This window comes from Elephas maximus, chromosome 17 (genome assembly GCF_024166365.1).
Source record: "Elephas maximus indicus isolate mEleMax1 chromosome 17, mEleMax1 primary haplotype, whole genome shotgun sequence".
NCBI classification, from domain to species: domain Eukaryota; kingdom Metazoa; phylum Chordata; class Mammalia; order Proboscidea; family Elephantidae; genus Elephas; species Elephas maximus.
Genome location: NC_064835.1, coordinates 9,977,119 through 9,993,585, shown reverse-complemented (window position 1 = coordinate 9,993,585; position 16,467 = coordinate 9,977,119). Strand labels below are relative to the sequence as shown.

Sequence of the window (16,467 nt, the reverse complement as noted above, 5' to 3'; positions counted from 1 at the left end):
AGGGCTGGGGGTGGCTTCAGAGGGCACGCAAAGCAGAGGAGGGAGCCAGGGTAGAGCAAAGTTGTAAACTGAGTCCTGGTGCAAAGAGGGAGAGAGGGTTGAGAAGCAGGGAGTGGTCGGGTAGCTGCCTGCAACCACCCTCATTGTACAGCTGTCTCTTCAATGCCCACAGAGGTAAGGGTGAAAATCCTGCCCATGAGAGCGCCATGGACTGGACCCATTACTAACGTCAACTTTGTTGAAAAGACAGAGCTTCCAGCCGCCCTTGCCCTCACTCTCCCCAGCCATCTCCGGGAAGCTGGGTGTTGCTCCTTGGGCCCCCAGCTGTTCTGTCCCGATTTCTGCACTGGACGAACCAACTACCTAGAACCAGACTGCTAACACCTGCCGATGGCCATCTGACAGCCCCAGCCCTGAAAATACGTGATAACGAAGACATTGATGGTGACGGTAATTATATTTGTGACAGTGGCTACCATTATGGAGCCAGGCACTGTGCTAGGCACTCTACATCCATCACTGCAGTTAATCTTTCCCCCCACCCCAGGAGAGGCCAAAGCATTGTTATCACCATCTTACGGAAGAGGAGATCAAGGCTTGTAGACCCCCTGGGTAGCCACGTCTTCTAAAACCAAGCCAAAATCTGCCACATTCCTTTGGACAATGTATTTCTGCCGGGGCCAGCCCTTCAGAGGGGTCTTTTGCCCACAGCTTGGGTCTCACTTTTATGTCCTGGCACTCTCCATCCCTCGGGGTGGAGGCAGTCTCAGCAGACTTGGTGGTTATGCCACAGGCCTGTTGAGACAGGTTCAGAAGAGACAGCCTAGGGGTTTCAGGGAGGAATAGGCAGGTAATGGGGTGCGCAGCAGCAGACTTTCATCATTAAGGGCACTGGCGGCAGCTGTGGGGCCAGATCACAGGTCCACAGTCCTGACCCAGGAGGTGGAGCTGGTCACGAAACGGACAGAAAGTCATGCCAGGAGATAAGACAAGGACACAGGCCTCAAAGTTTTAGGGAACACTGTTATAACGTAACAGTGGGTCGCCATGAATTGTAATCAACTCAATGGCAACGGGTTTGGGTTTTTTTTGGTCACAATGTATGAGTCCAATTATTAGATAGAGGTGAGGGGACTAATATTGATTATGCATTATCCATATTCGTTATGGAGCCCTGGTGGCATAGTGGTTAACAGCTCAGCCGCTAACCAAAAGGTCAGCAGTTCAGATCCACCAGCCACTCCTTGGAAACCCTATGGGGCAGTTCTCAGTCTGATAGGGTTCCTATGAGTCAGAACCAACTCAACAGCATCTAACAACAATAACAATCTTCATTACGGAAAATTCTAATCACTGTGCTGGTTCTTTTTGTCTGTGATCTCATTTGGTCCCCCAACACCCTTTGCAGTGAGTATGAACACCCGCAACTTACAGTTGAAGACATTGAGGCTCAAGAGGCTGGCTCAAGCTTCCATAGTTTGGAAGTGCCAGAGGTTGGTCCTGACTACAGGGCCTTCTGCGGTCTAAGTCCCTCCCACCACACAACACGGCTTCCTGGAACACAGTAACCAGAAGGCTGACAGATTCCAGGGTTGTGGGTATGGAACTGTATTAAGTTTTCCTTTCCTGTGAATCAGAAAGGCTAAGCATTCAGGGAAGACTGTGTAACCTATTATGGGGACTTGAGGCAGGGGAGGTGGCACCAAGCAAGGAGTCACTCTGATCATTGCAGGGGTCTCAGAGTAGCCCTGGGCTTAAGCACTGTGACCGAGAAGCAGGACCACCCTCTAAGCAACCAGCCAAGTCATTCCTCAATTGCTATGCAGGGTAACAGAGAGAGTGTTGACCTGCTTTTGGGAAATACAGGCTCTGTCCCTAGCGTTGTTGCTACCGCATGCCTTTGCAAAAATCACCTAACTTCCCAGAACCATGGGTTCCTCATCTATGCAATGCAAAGGGTGGGCTAATTATCTATCCCAGTTTCTTTCCTTCCCTAACTTTTGATCTATCCGTGAATCAGCAGTATCTAAGGGTTACGTGGTATTTCCTCACACCTTGTTTTTCCCTCATGCTGGGCAACAGATTGAGACAGATGAGATTATGGGCTCTGGTTCCACACTTCCTGGACTTGAGTCCCAGTTTCACCATATGCTAGCTGCGTGACATTAAACAAGTTATATATCTCTCTGGGCTTCAGTTTCCTCATCTGTAAAATGAGGACAATAACAGTATCTACCTGCAGAGGTAGATTTGCCATGAATGAAACTTAAGCTTCAGGGCATCTCATTTGCACAGACCCATTCTAAGACTCTATTTTTTAAAATACCTGTTACCATACAGCTCCGTCCGACTTGTAGCGATCCTATAGGACAGAGTAGAACTGCCCCAGAGGGTTGCCAAGGCTGTAATCTTTATGGAAGCAGACTGCCTCTTCTTCCTCCCTCAGAGCCCCCTGGTGAGTTCGAACCACCATTTTGTTTAGCAGCCGAGCTCTTAACCACTGTGCCACCAGGGCTCTGTTTTTTAAATAGACTGCCAAAATTGCATAAACTTTGGTAAGACCCCAAAAACTTGGATCCACCTCTACCTGCTCTTAGACCAATGACTGCTTATACTAGACACTCAACAAGTGTTAGTTGTTATGGTTACTCCTGTCATTATTGTTATTTCATTGAGGTAGCCCCACTTTATAGAGCAAGAAACCAAGTCTCTGAAATCCTATTTGGTTTGTCCAGAACTACTCTAGTAAGAACGAACCAGTTTCTGCCATGCAACTTTTTCTCTTTGGCAGCCACATACAGCCTAGTACCGTGTTGTCTCCTTTGGGATGCCAAAGGGAAGGAGAGCCAGTCCCTTGCTTCCATGGGCTAACTGCTGCTTAGGGAGACTGTACCAGCCTGAACAGCACGACCCTCCAACAGTGAGTGCAAAAATCCAGACGTGATTAAACGCTGACCTCAGAACAAAGTAAGAGCTCAGGGAAAGAGACGTGTGAGGGCAGTTTTCAGCACAGACCTCATGAGGGAAATGGGATTTAGTGAGATGGCAGGCAAGAAGTGAGAGGGACAAGAAGCAAAGGCAGAAAAGGGTGCTGGGCCTGAGGGTCCACAGGTCAGCGAGCAAACCGCAGTGGCCGTTGCCAGGATGAACGGGATGGGAAGCCTGCTGTCATGAGTCCACGGGCTTATCATTTCTAAGTGAGCTGGAAGCCTTTGAGGATGCCGGGGGCCCCCTCACTGCACCATGTACTCACATCAGGATGTAAACAGGCCATTGGGAAGCCGGTCTGCAAAACCTGGGTACTCACACCACTCGCCAACCAGAAATGCACCGAGAGTCTTTATGCACGATCCATCAGGGGCGGGACATCGGCTAGGGACTTCATATACTGGCCTTAACACTCCAAAACATTGATCCAAGGTACATATTGTCGTCCCTATTTTTTCAAAAAGGGCAACTGAGCCTCAGAGACATTATATGACTTGCCCCAGATCACCCAGCAGGCACGTGTCAGAGCAGCCACTGGAACATAGATCTGTCTGGATCCAAAGTCCAACCCCTTTACCGTACCACAATTCATAAATGTCCTTATTCCTGCAAATTGTTGAATGCCTCACAAAACCTGTCGCCAGCCAGTGCTTCCTAGAGTAGCACTGTTCTTGATTTGACTACTGGTCTACTGCGGACCCACACAGGCCCAGGCCTCTGGTTCTCTGCGAGCTTAGCTTAACATAGGTTCCTTTTGCCTAGAAATCACCGTTCCTCCCTGTACCCTAAGTCTTGATCCCTCCCTCTGCCCCCTCTCCCTGCACCCTCTCTCCTCCTCCCCTGCCCTGCCCCTCTCCTCTTCCGTCTCCTCCTGGCTGCGTGTGCCAGAGCGTTTCCAGGGTGCACTGTCGTGTATCGAACGTTTGGTGTTTGCGCTGAGCGATACGGAACCGCGGCACGGCCTTGCTGTACTTGTTACAGCTCAGTGGAAACACCAGTGCTCTTTGGAAAAGCAGGGGAGGAATAAATGTTTGTCACGCTATAAATAATGTAGCGGGGAAGATGTTGTGTAAGTGGTGCTCTGGGTTTTGCCAGGAGCTATGTTTTCCTTCTTTCTTCCTTTTTTTTTTTTCCAGCCCCCCTTTTTTTTTCATTCAGTCCGATACAGAATGCCTCACACCAGGGATCAGAGGAAAACAGCTTTGCTCGAAGGGAAGGAGGAGATTAAATTGTTGAAATGAAACACATCAATCCCTGTAGGGAAAGGGCAGAGGGGAGGGAGTCTGGCCTGACTGGGCACTTGGCAGCTTACTGGGGACTGAGCCAGAGGGAACCTCCTAGAGGAGGCCAGTTTGGGTTTCCTTCTGACGGTGGAGGTGGGGAGGAGGGGCATGACAGGAAACACCATAGGGAGGAGGTGCTGCCTGGAAATGGAGGGTTGGGATGCCATTCTAGACCCTTTATCTTTCAGTCTCAGCCCAGCAAGTGAAAGAAATCTCAGGGGGAAGCCAACTGAGTTCTGCTTACAGGCATGGAGCAAAAAGCCAGGGAATTGCATGGGAATGACCCCAAGGTGTAGATCCTGAGGGTCAGGCTGGATGCCAAAGACAGGGAAGCCAGAAGCAGAGCCCAAATCATGGTAAAGGGCAGGAGCCCAAGACTGAACCTGGGTAGGAGGGGGAGGATGGAGCCATTAATGGGAAGGTAAGCTGCAGGAGGGGACATGGGTGTTTCAGTGGTAGAATTCTTATCGCCCACATGAGAGACCCTGGTCTGATCCCCAGCCAGTGCACCTCATGTACAGCCACCGCCCATCTGTCAGTGGAGGCTTGGGTGTTGCTATGATGCTGAACAGGTTTCAGTGGAGCCTCCAGACTAAGATGGACTAGAAAGAAAGGCCTGGTGATCTCCTTACAAAAGCCAGCCAGTGAAAACCCTATGGATCACAATGGTCCAGTCCGCAACCCATCACAACCTATCATGGGGAAAGCGCAGGACAAGACACCATTTTGTTCCGTTGTGTGTGGGATTGCCATGAGATGGGCGGGGGTGGGGGGGCTGACTCAACAACAGCTCACAACAATAACAAGCCGCAAGGTCAGAGGCATCATGGGAGATGGACAAGCTCTTGGGACTGATTCTGAAATGTGGCCAGGACATCAGAGGACAGCTTTTCAGTGGCATGAAATGTATGGTTGGGAGATGGGTCTTATGCTGAAAGATGCCTTACTCTTCTTCTTGCTGGTCTGGACCTCAGTGTTTCCTGGGGTTCAGCCAGAACTAGATTTGCTCCATCTCCAGGGGCAAATGGGCATGGTAACTCAAAGCCAATGGCAACTCCAATGGGGCTGACATCAAACAACAAACAAGAAGAACCCATGGCTTTTTCCTAGGTCGACATTTCTTAAAATGCTGTCTGGCAGTCCCAGGCCTGGAAATCATCTGGGGGCTTGTTTTAAAAGGCACGTTTCTTATTCTCATTCCAGATCTACTGAATCTAGATTTCTAGGGACAGGACCTAAGAATCTGCATTTTAAGTGCCACACCCTGGTGACTCTTTCTTACATGAAGTTTGAGAACCCCTGCTAGGAGCTACTTCAGTACCTTTTGTTGGTATGAGGTTAGCTGGAGAAGATCTCTGCTGATTTCCCTATGTAATTAAACATTATTAACTTGACAATCAGAAAGCATTGTTGACCACCTGCTGTGTACAAGGTATGCTGGAGGCTGTTGCTTGGAGCCACAGATGCAGAGTCTTAGGCAGAAAGGGCCTCAGAGACCATCTGCCACCCAGTGAGAGCCTCTTCTATAGTGTCCTTGATAAGTGGCCCTCTTAGAACTCACTGCTCTGGGAGGCAGCCAGGTCCATGGTTGGCTGGCTTACAGGACCCATATTCTGCCTCTAGGCACACAGGCCAAGTTGATGCCTCTCATACAGGACAGCTCTTCCAATTTTTTTTTTAATTGTTTTTTTTGCTGTACTTTAGGTGAATGGAATCCACTCGACGGCAACGGGTTTGGTATTGGTTTGGTTTAGGTGAAAGTTTATAGAGCAAATTAGTTTCTCATTAAACAATTAATACACAAACTGTTTTATGACATTGGTTGCCAACCCCGTAACATGTCAACACTCTCCCCTTCTCGACCTCAGTTTCCCCACTTCCATTTGTCCAGTTTTCTGTCCCTTCCTGCCTTCTCATCCTTGCTTTTGGGGACAGCCCTTCCCATTTTGAAGTCAGCTGTTATGTTCCTTGGAAATCCCTTTTCTAGACTAAAAACTACCAGTTCCATGAGAGCAAGAGTTTTTCCAGGCCTCCCAGCTTTCTGGTTTCCCCTCTCTGAACATTTGGATTTGTGGCCGTCTTCCTTAAAGAACGGCACCCTTGGCAACCAATGTCACAGAACAATTTATGTATTAATTGTTTAAAGAGAAACTAATTTGCTCTGTAAACTTTCCCTAAAGCACAATTTAAAAAATAATAATAATAATGGCACATTGCTCCTGGGGTGGCTTAACCAACCAGAAGTGAGAGATGGAGGCAAACCCTGTCTTCTTTTCTGGATACTGACCAGCCTTTGGCCTGGAGTTGCATTTAGAGGAGGGAGACTGGTTCCCCCAGGATGGCCTTTGATGGTAGAAGGACGTCCAGGAAAGGCAAGAAGCAAGGTGTGTCCAAGCCACTCCAAGCCTTCCACACTCCTTAGTGCTGAGGGCTTAGTTACCCAGAGTCTGTGCAACAGTATCTGGCCTTTGAGGAAATGTCTACCAGGCTTCAGCCAGCAGGTGGGCCATAACCCTAAAAAAAAAAAAAAAAACCAAACCCAGTGCCATTGAGTCCGACTCATAGTAACCCTATAGGACAGGATAGAACTAACTGCCCCCATAGAGTTTCCAAGGAGCGCCTGGCAGATTCAAACTGCCGACCCTTTGGTTAGCAGCCATAGCACTTAACCACTACGCCTCCAGAGTTTCTGCCATAACCCTAGACCATGCTAAAAGGTGTTAACTCTCTTGACCACATCCCACCATTCCTCTTCATAGGCCCAGTCTCCATGAATCTATTATTCACCATCTGATAGCCTCAATCTTCCTCTCAATCAAGTCAACACCCAGATAAAGCTGCTCATTAGCGGGGAAAGAAAAAGGCAGAGAAGTACCCCCTCGATGGAGACACACCCAGAGATGCCACTACCGCCGGGGTCATACTTTGTCACACTGGCCTTGGGAAGGGATGTAGGAGAGGAGACTTAAGAGGACCAGGTGGCAGGCAAGGAAGATGATTTGAGCGATGGCATTTGGGACTGATTGGAGGGAAGAGAGTCTGGGGCTGGGGAGGCTTCATTAAAATAATTGTACCCTTCCCCTGCAGTTACGACCAGGCAAATGTAACTTGATGTTTGTAATGAGCCATAATTAGACAATCACCAAAAGTTGCAGTGAGTCGAGGGAATTCAAAACCCAGCCAGGAGTGCTACCCCGTGTAGTCACTGTTCATGTGCACCTGTGTATTCTCATTTTCCTCCTCCCTTGTTGAAGAAGCCCCAGGGGAAGGCTCTCCATTGCCATGACTACCTCCTTGGCTGCTCTGTTGTTACTTAGCCCAGGTCTGCGGTCCTCTGAGGTGCCTCTCTGGTTCCCACCCCTTGGGCTTCCTCCTGCTGTTTGGGGCTCTTTGAATCAAGCTCCAGGATAATTACCTCTGAGGAGGCTGAGCAAAACTCTAGGATATCGGACCCCAAGGAAAGAGTCCAGCGTCCAAGCCATCGCAGCGCCCCTCATCCCTGGAAAAGTGGCCTGGGTATATTTGTCACTGTTTCTAAGAAAGAACAGGACTGGTGCCTAAGACTGCACAGCTAGGAAGTGACCAATAATGAAAGATATTACCGCTGCTGCGCTATTTGCCTACCAAATGGAGCATAATCCCTAACTCACAGGAACCTCTGATGATGGGATTTTAGATACCAAAGTGTATATAGATGGGTGGGAAGATATTTGGGAGTCTTTCTCACAATCGAGCCACATAGGTGACCACTTATTTCACCTCTAGATACAGCTCGCTCTGTCTCTGAGCTAAGCTCGGCCTCCTCTTGCGTGGGTGTTCAATGTGAATGAGAGCCCCTAATGGAATTTTGCTTTGGAAACATATACCAGGCACCTTTTAGTGCTAATGATGGCCAGTTGTGCCCTGACCCCTCTCAGCAGCTGGGCCCCAGCTCCCAGGGTGGAGAGAGCTAGAATGTTTATAACATTTACATTTTAATTAAAATCTTTTTTGGGCTCTCCAGAGTTTCCATGAATCTATTAGCCTCTTCTACAGCCTCCCCTTTTATGGCAAAGCCATTTCAGAGAGTGGGATCTATACTAGGACTTTGCTCTTGCTGCTTATCAAATGCATCCTCACAGAGAATCAGAGTGGTAAAGGGACTTGGGGATTACAGAATCCAACCTGCCCTTTTTCAGATGAGGAAACTGAGGCCCGGACAGGGAAAGCCATTTACTCAAGGACACATGGACTATGGCAGAACTGGGTATTTAATCCAGGTCTGGCCCCGTATCGGTGCTTTTGCCATTAGATCATGATACCAGCTGCTCCCCAAAGCAGAGGGCCTGGGGAGGGGCAGGCTGTTGGTGGTTTCAGTCTCCCCTTCCCGGAGCTTTGAGTTCTGAGCTCATTCTCTGGGGGCACATGAAAAAGTAACAGTGCCGTCAAGTGGATTCCAACTCTTAGTGACACCGTAGGGCTTCCGAGGCTGTGAATCTCTTTGGAAGCAGGTTGCCATATCTTTCTCCAGTGGAGCCGCTGGTAGTTTCAAAGCTAACTTTTCAGTTAACAGTTGATTGCTTTAACCACTACACCACCAGGACTCCTTTATGGGGACAAAGGAGGGAATCTAAACTCTGAACCAGAGACCCTACTTATGTAATTGGAGCCTCTCCCACAGCCAGTGTCGGGAGGGGAAATCGAGGGGGAGAGGGCAAAGCAGGAAAAGATGATGGGAAAAGAGAGATGTCTGGGTGAGGTTAGGACAGGGCTGTGGAGTAGGGGACGGACAGTGCGTCCTGCAAGCCAGAGACCTCAGACGGTGAGACCACAGGCCAGAGCAGAATCCTTCCACCAAGCCAAGCCCAGTGGTCTCCTCCACCTCCTCGGGACCTCAGTAAGGCCTGTGCTTAGGCAACAAAACTGTCTTGACAAGAGCCTAGATCTGCCGAGGCATTTTGGAAGACAGTCTCATCTCGCTGAAGAGGTGGGAAATCTGATTTCTGGTCCTGACTTCACCATTAACTGTGTGGTTTTGATTAAGGCACCTAACTTCTTTGGGCCTTGGTTCCTTATTGTTAAATGAGAATAGTGTTATGGGCTTCATATTGCTGGGGTCAGGTTTACATCAGATACATGTGAAAATGCTCCATAAACTAAAAAGCACTGTAACAATCTCCAAACGTTGGGTGTGAGTGGTCACCGCTGCTGGAGAGCCGGTGCTGTTATATTTACCTCTGGGAGCAAGGGGAACTCTGCACAAAGGAAAAACAGTCTTTCAAAAATTAAACCAAGCTCACCTTAAACCCCAACCGCTTACCCTTCCAGGAACTCATTGAAATAGTAACATTGCTTACCCAGGACTGGGTAAGGACTGGGTACCCAGAAATCAGGAAAGGGGGTCAGTGGAAAAAAAACAAACAAAAAAACCCAAACCCATTGCCATAGAGTCGATTCCAACTCATAGCAACCCTATAGGACGGAATAGAACTGCCCCATAGGGTTTCCAAGTAGTGGCTGGTGGATTCGAACTGCCAACCCTTTTTTTTTTTTTTTTAATTGCCCTTTAACTGAAAGTTTACAATTCAAGTCAGTTTCTCATACAAAAACTTATACACACATTGTTATGTGACCCTGGTTGTTCTCCTATAATGTGACAGCACACTCCTCCTCTCCACCCTGTGTTTCCCATTTCCATTCAGCCAGCTCCTGTCCTCTGCCTTCTCATCTCGCCTCCAGACAGGATCTGCCCATGTAGTCTCATGTGTCTACTTGAGCTAAGAAGCACACTCCCCACCAGTATCATTTTACATTGTATAGTCCAGTCTAATCTTTGTCTGAAGAGTTGGCTTCCAGAATGGTTTTAGTTTTGGGCTAACAGAGTCTGGGGGCCATGTTCTCTGAGGTCCCTCCAGTCTCAGTCAGACCATTAAGTCATGTCTTTTTACTAGAATTTGAGTTCTGCATCCCACTTTTCTCCTGCTCCATCAGGGATTCTCTGTTGTGTTCCTGTCAGGGCAGTCATCAACGGTAGCTGTGCACCATCTAGTTCTTCCAGTCTCAGGCTGATGGAGTCTCTGGTTTATGTGGCCCTTTCCGTCTCTTGGGCTCATATTCTTCTTGTGTCTTTGGTGTTCTTTATTCTCCGTTGCTCCAGGTAGGTTGAGACCAATTGATGCATCTTAGATCGTCGCTTGCTAGCTATTAAGACCCCAGACGCCACTCACCAAAGTGGGATGCAGAACGTTTTCTTAATACACTTTGTTATGCCAATTGACCTAGATATCCCCTGAAACCATGGTCCCCAGACCCCCACCCTGGCTAGTCTGTCCCTTGAAGTGTTTGGTTGTATTCAGGAAACTTCTTAGCTTTTGGTTTAGTCCCGTTGTGCTGACTTCCCCTATATTGTATGTTGAATTGTATCCCCCCAAAATATGTGTCAACTTTGTTAAGCCGTGTGTGGTTGTCCTCCATTTTGTGATTTTCCTGTGTGTTACAAATCATAATCTCTCACAACACTGCCTGTGGTTAAAAAGGATTTGGGTGGGATGTAACACTCTTGCTCAGGTCACATCCACGATCCAGTGTAAAAGGATTTTCCCTGGGGTGTGGCCTGCACCACCTTTTATCTTACAAGAGATGAAAGGAAAGGGAAGCAAGTAGAGAGACGGGGACCTCATACCACCAAGAAAGCAGTGCCGGGAGCTGAGCACGTCCTTTGGACCTTAGGTTCCTGCGCTGAGATGCTCCCAGACCAAGGGAAGACTGATGCATCACAAGGGCCTTCCTCTAGAGCCAACACAGAGAAAAAGCCTTACCCTGAAGCTGATGCCGTGAATCTGGACTTGTAGCCTACTAGACTGTGAGAGAATAGATTTCTCTTTGTTAAAGTCATCCACTTGTGGTACTTCTATAATGGCAGCACTAGATGACTAAGACACCTTCCCTTCACCGAAAATAATTCTTGTCTACTATCTAGTTAGTGAATATCTCATTCCTTCTCCACCCTCGTAACCATCAAAGAAAGTTTTCTTCGGTGTTTAAACCTTTTCTTGAGTTCTTATAATAGTGGTCTTATACAATATTTGACCTTTTGCGACTAATTTCACTCAGCATAATGCCTTCCAGATCCTTCCATGTTCCCAGGATTCATCGTTGTTCCTTATCATTGCATAGTATTCAATTGTGCAAATGTACCATAATTTTGTTTATCCATTCATCTGTTGATGGGCACCTTGGTTGTTTCCGTCTTTTTACTATTGTAAACAGTGCTGCAATGAACATGGGTGTGCATATATCTATTCGTGTGAAGGCTCTTATTTCTCTTGGATGTATTCCAAGGAGTGGGATTGCTGGATCGTATGGTAGTTCTATTTCTAGCTTTTTAAGGAAGCGCCAAATCAATTTCCAAAGTGGTTGTACCATTTTACATTCCCACCAGCAGTGTATAAATGTTCCAATCTCTCCACAGCCTCTCCAACATTTATTATTTTGTGTTTTTTGGATTAATGCTAGCCTTGTTGAGGTGAGATGGTATATCATTGCAGTTTTGATTTGCATTTCTCTAATGGCTAATGATCTTGAGCATTTCCTCCTGTATCTGTTCGCCACCTGAATGTCTTCTTTGGTGAAGTACCTCCAACTGCCAACCTTTTGGTTAGCAGGCAAACATTTAACCACTGTGCCACCAGGGCTCCAATCATTGCTACAACCTGTGGTTATGGGCCAGTGCATGCAGCGCAGACTCTCTGAAAATCAGAACTATGTCTAGACTGAAGGTTGGGACAGAACAGCTGAATAGAGAAGCCAGAGACCCTGCTCCTCACCTGATGACCTGGGAGCATTTGGTTAACTAGTTCTTGCTTACGCTTCACAAGTAAAGGTATCTGGATGTTGAGATGCTGGGGAAAGGCTTGTTTCATTGACACTTTTGCTTCTGCAGTTAGTTCATGACGAAGCAGCCCAGTCTACCTAAGTGGAGACTCTGCTGCTTGAAAATGTGTTTATCCTAATCCTGAACTGATAATCGTCTCTTCTTAGATAAACTGTCTGGAAGCTGACTCCAGCTTATGTCACTCTCTTCTGAGATGTTAACCCTTGCCTGGCTCCGGGCATAGCTGCTGACTTAGGCCCTTGGATGGGGTCCACCTTTCTTCGTAAAGATACCGTCTTTGTTAAGATCACACCCTATCAACGCTCATTGTAAGACCAATGTGTGATCTCACTCTGAAGATATGGGCGTTAGTTCTTGCTCTGCCAGTAACTGGCAGTGTGACTTAGAGCAAGTCATTGCTTTCTGGGCTTTTACAGTTTCCCAACCTGTAAAATGAGGGAGTTGAACTTTCTTGCCCTGACAAATGGATCAAGAAAATCTCCTTGGCATCAGAAGACGAGATAGAGGTGGCGCCACGTAACTTGGCCATGACATTGGCAAATTGTTCGAGCTAAGATCACCTGGTACTGCTCCTAAGAGGAGCATGTAGCAGAAGCTCTGAAGATCCCAGGGCTGCAGAAGGGACGCCATGGTGGCTTCTCTTATGCTTTTTAAAAAGCGAGTCCTAAGGCTTGCATTCTGTGCTCGTTGTAAAGACAGCCTCGTGACTTGTGAGGGCTTTGTTGTCGATTAGCAGGCCGTTGCATTGTGCAAAGACCATTGTTCTGGGGTAGTCAGCTCATGGTGCCTCTGTGCCAGCTGGCATCCTGTGACCAAGCCCAGCTCCAGTGCTGCGAGGTGACGCCAGCAAGAAGCAGTGGTCTGTGCTCGTTGTGTTGTGCCAGTGCACGCACGCAAGTCAATCACTTCTTGACATTCCAGGAGCAGAACACCTTTTTCCAGTAGGCAATGAGGAGGCTTGGGTTTTGGGGTTTTTTTTTTGCAGAAGATGAACTTGGCAGCTATTTATTTATTGAGCGCAGTACCAGAATCTCAGGGTTAAAAGGATCCTTAAAAGGTCATCTAATCCAACTCCCTCCTAATGAATCTTCCTCTGCAATCTGGTGCCCGTTTATGTGCTCCGTTGCTGTTTGTTGCCATTGAGTTGGCTCCAGCTTATGGCCTCCTCATGTATAACAGAATAAAATGTTGTCAGGCCTGCACCACCTTCGTGACCGTTGGTATGCTTGAGTCCCTTGTTGCAGCCACTGTGTATTTTGAGTGCCTTCCCACCTAAGGGGCTCATCTTCTAGCTCCATATTCGACAATATTCTGTTGTGATCCATAGGGTTTTCATTGGCTAATTTTTTGAAAGTAGATCACCAGGCCTTTCTTCCTAGTCTGTCTTAGTCTGGAAGCGCCACTGAAACCTGTCCATCATGGATAACCCTGCTGGTGTTTGAAATACTGATGTCATAGCTTCCATTATCATAGCAACACACCAGCCACCACAGTACAATAGACTGACAGATGGGTGGTAGAATGTGTGTTCTACCATCTTCCAAAAAGGAGAATTGAGACCTATTGACAGTGACAAATTAAGTCAGAAAAGTATATCCCCATATAGATGAAAAGATGGGGTGAGGAGGAGATCATTTTTCCAGAGACCTGGGATTAGATGGTTACTGACATTGAGCATTAAATTCAACTCTGAGCTTTTTGGCAGCAAAGGCATAAATGGAAATATGATTGTTATATAGGTGTCTGATAATAGGATTCATGGCAGGAGAGACACTTTTCCCTGGTACTAAATTTTAAAGCAAGTCACGTTCATTTACTGGCCAGGGAAGGTGACCCTGGAAGTTGCAACTTCATGTTTCTGTTTTCCTTTTCTTACTCTGGTACCCTTATGTTCCAAGATTCTGTAAGACTTCTTGGGACTTTCTCTGATTGGGTCCTTTTTCTGCATCCTGTGAACAGAAGCCCATTGAATTATGGTATTGACCTGACATCCAAAAGCCAAATCCCCTTTGGAACCATCTAGACTGTTGAGAATCTGGCAGGAAAGCATTTGACTTAGGATGTGGATGTTAAATGACAGGGCAGGAGCATCACCTTCAAGGACTGGCTGCTGGTAAGCCTGGGAGCAGTGGGAGGCCTGGGTAGGGTATGTGTGCCTCTGACCCTGGGCTATACAGCTGATACAGACCCACCTTAGAGCCTATGCATTTTAGCAGCCTCCAGTAACTGATGTGAAGACCACTTACGCCATACAACTCTTAAGCTGATAAAAATGTCTCCCTTAGAGTAATAGGTACGTTTCTGGTTCTCCATTTAATTGGTGCAATGGGTAGACCCAGATAGCACAACATTGGCCCCTCCTAGTAAGCTCCTGGAAATCCTGCTGGCAAAAGGTTGGCAGTTCAAATCCACAAGGCACTCCTTGGAAACCCTATGGGGCAGTTCTACTCTGTCCTATAGGGTTGCTATGAGTTGGAATCAACTCAGTGGCAATGAGTTTGGTTTTTGTTTTCTTTTTTAAAATAAGCTTCAAGCTCTGGTAGCACAGTGATTAAAGTTCCCAGCTGCTAACCAAAAAGTCAATGGTTTGAGCCTACCAGCCACTCCAGGGGAAAAAGATGTGGCAGTCTGCTTCTGTACAGAGTCACAGTCTTGGAAACCTTATGGGGTAGTTCTACTCTGTCCTATATGGTCCCTATAAGTCAGAATGGACTCGACGGCAGTGGGTTCAGTAAGCTTCTGGCTCCTCGCAGGAAATACCATGTACATGTTCCCCCCACCCACCAGGCACTGCACTGGGCAGGGTCTGAGCGTCATTACTAGAGACTTTTAGGAGCTGCATAGTGTGGCAGTTCAGACCACAGTCTCTGGATTCAGAGGACCTAGGATTCAAGCATCAGCGCTGCCACTAACTTGATTTTATGACCTAGGCAAATTTCTCAGCCCGCTGAGCCTTGATTTTCTGCTTTCTAAAAGGGGTCTAATGATAATACCTACCATACTGGGTAGCTGAGAAGCTTAGGTTTAGATAGATGAGATAGACATACATACAGATATAGATGATACATAGAATACAGTCATCCTTGGCACAAGGTAAATGTTATATGAGCCTTTACCATCATCATCATCATACTCAGAGCATCTCAGTGCCGTAGGTATTATTCTCCCCATTTTACAGCTGATGAAATTGAGTCTCAGACAAATTAAGTTCCTCATCAAAGGCAACACTAGGGTTAAGTGGGGGAGCCCCGATTTGGATCCAGCTCTGCCTTACTCCAGTTCCTGTGCTCTCTTCCCATGTCATGCTACCTTGCACATCAGTTCAAAGAGTGTGAGCAGTCACCTCGCCTTGTCCCACCTTCCGAGATGGTGAGTAGACCCTTCCCTGTACGGCAGCCACCATGTACACTCCCAGCTCCGCACCACCAGCACTGACCAGGAGTCACTTCTAGTGGGTAGAAGGCAAGTCGGTCTCAGCAGCTGAGGAAAAGGGAATGAAGGACGATGCTGCGGCCAGACTCCTCCTAGGGACAGGTCCACAGTGCCCAGGTTTGCCTTCCAGCCCAAGGCCTTCCCAATATGCCTCTTCTCCCAGGTGTCTCCATCCTAAGATTAAACAGAATCCCCTCATAATGCCTGACATAAATGTGGTTTAGGGCACCTGACATAAACGTGATTTGGAGCTGGACCCAACTCACCTGGAGCCTGAGGAGTTGCCTGAGATTGCCTTCTGCAGAGCAAGCAGCTCTCAGGACGCCGGGCACCTCTGGGCTTTTGGCTCCTAGTGAAAGGCCTGAGGGGTTGGGGCATGGCTCTCACTTTCCACTCATTTTACATCAGGCTGACCTAGTTCTAAATTCTAGCTCTACCATTTACTGTGTGACTTTAGACAAGATACTTAACCTCTTTCAGCCTCAATTTCGTCATCTATTAAATGAGGATGAAACTATGTACCTCACTGGGTTGTTCAAAGTATTGAGTAATGCTACCTGTAAAGTCCATGCCTGGAGCATGGCAAAGTGGAAGCTATTTATTATTGTTCTTATTAGTAGTGTGATCATTACCATTATTATAATCCTGCTGACCCAGAACTTCAAGGCGGGCAGTGGTGGTTCAGTGGTAGAATTCTCGCCTTCTGTGCAGGAGGCCCGGGTTCAATTCCTGGTCAGTGCACCTCGTGCGCTATCACCACCCGTCTCTCAGTGGAGGCTTGCATGTCGCTATGATGCTGAACAGGTCTCAGCAGAGCTGCCAGGCCAGGGCAGACTAAGAAGAAAGGCTTGGCGATCTACTTTCAAAAATCAGCCAATGAAAACCCTGTGG

The 16,467-nt window shown here is 47.5% G+C and overlaps 1 protein-coding gene and 1 non-coding gene across 3 annotated transcripts in view; both read left to right on the top strand.

Moving 5' to 3' along the window:
- DSCAML1 (DS cell adhesion molecule like 1) overlaps window positions 1-16,467 on the top strand; it is a 422,409-nt gene that overhangs the window by 152,879 nt on the left and 253,063 nt on the right. The window lies entirely within an intron of this gene.
- Window positions 16,247-16,317, top strand: TRNAR-UCU (transfer RNA arginine (anticodon UCU)). Its single transcript has one exon. It is a non-coding gene; the product is annotated as a tRNA-Arg (tRNA).